Source organism: Haplochromis burtoni, unplaced genomic scaffold, assembly GCF_018398535.1.
Source record: "Haplochromis burtoni strain Fernald_Lab_line unplaced genomic scaffold, NCSU_Asbu1 Contig_115, whole genome shotgun sequence".
NCBI lineage: Eukaryota > Metazoa > Chordata > Actinopteri > Cichliformes > Cichlidae > Haplochromis > Haplochromis burtoni.
The window spans coordinates 1,281,700-1,285,839 of record NW_024582476.1 but is presented as its reverse complement, the minus strand read 5'-3'; positions in this window follow the sequence as shown (position 1 = coordinate 1,285,839).

The following is a 4,140-nucleotide window of genomic DNA, read 5'->3' as shown; positions in this document are numbered from 1 at the left end:
TTACTGTGTAACTGAGCAGACATTACACGTAAGCCACCTCACTCCCGGGGGGGCGGGTCTCACTTTCACGCTGTCTCACTGCGTGCGTGCGCAGCGTACTACACGGAACAGGTATATTGAAGCAGCATTAATGAACAATATTAGTCAATGTTCTACACTTCTCATGTCTTTTGTATAGTCTCGCTTATTCTCTAACCCCAAGAGAGTCTCCCAGACTTGTTCTCTAAAAACCTACAGAAGAATTATGGATTTCATCAACTGGTCCCTTAACGAAACTGACAACTCCTGAGCTTGGGAGAGCCTGATTGTCCTGCAGAGACGTTTGCTGCCAGATACTCGATGGTCGGTTGCGCCGTGTGTCTGGCGACACTCTCAATGGAGGACTTTGAATGACATCTACCAATTCGGAACCATGATAACAGAGTTCTGGCTGATTGGAGCTGGCTCGGACCTGGCTTATCGCCACAAGGCTGGCCAACATGATAGACAATGGGCAGGGCTGTGAGTACTCAGACTGTGTTTTTTTGGAACACAATATGGATAAGATCTTGGAGAAGCTCATGGCTCTGCAATATAGGTAACATCTTGAAGAAGAACAACAGGAATTGAGAGACCTGGCGACCAGTGACGGACATTAGACCAACTTTAAAATTTGAAGCATTTTGTTCGCACCAACCAAAACAACTACCATCTTCATCTCATGTGGCCTCCCTGGTGCCAGCTGGATGCTCAAGGCAAAAGCTGACAGAATAACAATTCTCTCCCTTAGATAACAAGACTGTGTTGTGATTCTCTTCCCCCTCCTTCAAGGCCACCCGCGTGTCGACTGAAGATTGTTGACTTTTGCTTAACCGGGTGAAAGGACACTTTCTCTCGACTGAACACGGAACACACACAAGCATGTACACTGACACAGACCTACACTCACCCCCTCTAAAGCTTATGTCTTCCATGTTGCGAGATGGAAGACATAAAACACCTCATGTGCTGAGGTGTTTTTTTCTGTTCTCAAACTGAGCTCCCCATTGGAGCTCAGTCTGGGGGGAGTTTTTTTTCCTCTTCATGTTGTGCATTTTCCATTGTTATACCTCTCTGACCCGTCTCCCCCATGTGAGGTTTGTGTAATGTATGTATGGTCGCAAGGGTAAGATGGCACTGGCAAAGGTCGGCAGCTTTAACCCAATTTCCTTCGGGGTCAACCTTAAGGATCAATGAAGTTTTATTGATTGAATGATTCCTGTGGCATTTCATGAATAACAAGCTTCATCTTGCCACAGTGTGACCAGTCAAAAGCTCAATTTCTGTTCCAGAATTTCAGTAAACTGTAAATAACACTTTTCACTTAACTGGTCTGAAGAGAAAAACAAGTGTGCTCCACTTATAAATGGTGTAAAGCAACAAAGACTAATTATTAAAGAGCATGGGCAGAAGCTGAGTTTATTCAAATTTTTATTAAGCCATCAAAAGCCCAACTTAACATTAACACAAGTTGAATGATTAATTTATACATGCATTGAAGGATGATTTATGTGATCGAATATCGAGAAGGTTGACACATTTGCATTTAGTATATAATGTGCAAATATGCTAGAGTGTCGGTGGCACTACGTTGGATATCCAAAGAGAGCGGACAAGCCAGCCTTCAGAGTAATATTGAATCTAATCCATTTATTTTTGCTACCGTTGAGAAGGTGTGCTCCGTTCTTGAGCAATATTAGTACAAATAAAATCACTCAGGCCTTAAGTCCATTTAATTCGTGACTCGCGTGAACGCCTTTCGAATTGCCAGCACTAGAATCCTCAATCTGTTGATGGGCCTTGAGGAAGAAATTCGTGCAGAACTCCTCATCAGAGATGAATTCCAGTGATTAGTCGAGCCGACTGCAAGCGAGGGCTCGTCTCGCGCCAATCGTTCTAGTCTGGCTTGCCGGCAAATAGAATCAGACTGCGTCTGATGCTGGTCCAGTGGCGAGAGCAATTTGCGCCATGCTCTTCTGTTATATTACTCTGTGATGTGCTTGGGCGGCTTCACTCATATTTTCAGTGGAGCTGTCTCTTACACATTGGTCGTTCAAAACCTCACACAAGAGTCAGATCGTGCTAGGTGTCTTGACAACAGTGAGGGTCGTTCATCTCAAAGTACATCTAATACAATAGTGCATATGCCACTTCCCATGCAGACGCAGTACTAAATAGAGTATGGAGAGTGTGGTAGCTTCACTAGATCTAGCGGATGTTTGAAGATTCCTGTCTTCACCAGTTCCTCGACTGTAGGCGTGCGCAGCCTCATCGTATACCAGCTTGACAAAACTGGTTCCAGCAAAGATCTAAGCCTCTGCTGGTCGTGGAAGGGAATGACTGACACCTTCTCTAGCTCCCTATTCACTGGTAGAGGTTAATATGGTCCTTGCGATCTGTTTGCGCTTAGATGGGGGGAGTCCTCAATCTATGAGATAGCTCAACGGTACTGTGCCATACAAACACTCTGACGTGATGGTCTTGCCGCAGTGCAGTGGGTCCCTTCTCACTCGAATGAGTGATCTGCTGGCATGCCAGCCCCTGCATGACGCGCGTTAGTGAAACAACAGAGTGCTCAGAGCCTGTTTTTGCGTGGGGAAAAGTGCACATCCACTCTGATTGATGTGGATTCAAATTCAGCAGCTCGACCGGGTGGACTCTCGCGACTCACTCCTGAGGGATGAGAGTTAGCGCTTTGACTTGTCTCTCTGACTCGATGGTGGGTGTGTGCGTGTGCCATGGTCTTGCATGCTGTGCGGTGTCGCCTTGCCAGCAACAAGATCGTAGTGCTCTTGTGCTGCTTGGCGTCGGGCGGTGATAGATTGCTCGTGTGTGCCTTGCCTTATCCTGTGGTTGTGAGCAGGAATGTGATTAGGCCTTGACATGTCATGCAATTAAGAGCGTTGCGTGGTTACACTGTGGCTACATAGCCAGCACTCTCGCATTCGTGAAGTGGATAGAGATCTTTATACAAGTGTGCAGTAAGGAGTCTATTCACATAAGATCATGTCATTATTGTGAATTCTTCTCGCGTTGACTTGAAATTAGGATAGCATTTCGCGAGTGATTAGTGGCCGACGATCAATATCTACATGTGAGAGCGAGTGATCAGTGTATCACTACACCATCACACACACACACGAGCTAGCATCACATCACATTTAGTAACGGATATTGTGGTTGATGCCTCAGCATTAGACTGTGATAATTTTGTTTATCGTCGTATCGCTATGCTCTCTCATTAGTACAATATTTTAACTTCCTCAATGTAGTATAGATATACGCTACGCACCACTACAGACAATGGCTTCAGCAGTCATATTTTCACGTGTCTTGTCCATTATTGCTCAATTTTTACTTAATCTATTTTTCTGCGTTTAACGTGCTAATTACTATTGTTGCTATACTATCATGACTATTTTCTTGCTTCCAGCTCAAGGCTGTTCTCTCGAGTGACTCTAGTGGATTCTGAGTTCATACACCTCAGATTTTATCTAAATCTATATATACTTGCATCACTCTAGGTTATGTGTTATAACACGGCTTCTCTACTGTATTACGTTCAGATATCCAGCTACCAGTCTATTTTTTCTAGACATTAAGCTTTATAGGATATTTCGTGCTATAAGAGTCCATGACCAGTCCTATTTTCCAGCTGACGTATTGAAACACTCGCTTAAGGGACGCGTAGAGCTCATTTTTATTAGCTGTTAACTATTTATGACTCCATTTACTGCCTTATATGTAAGTTCATAGAAATATGTGCATCCTTGCTTCCTGACTCTAGAATAAACATTAACGACTAGATTATCGTTTAGTTTTTGAGATAGTGAAATTTATTGTCAGGTGCTATAGTATTTCTGCTACAACATATTTATTCATAGCTATTTTGCTATCGATCTCACATAACATAGTCTTAATATTTTATAGACATAATTACAATTATTTCTGATGTTAGCTGTGCATCTACGCCACAATGTGAATAGAGATAACATATACAGACTGATAAATAGAAGAACATTTAAAAATGTGTAGATAACGAACTCAGAACATATTTCGGCTGTAAATCGTGCGAGTTCTTACGATGTCATATTTACTTACATATCATTAAGGTCGTTTCAT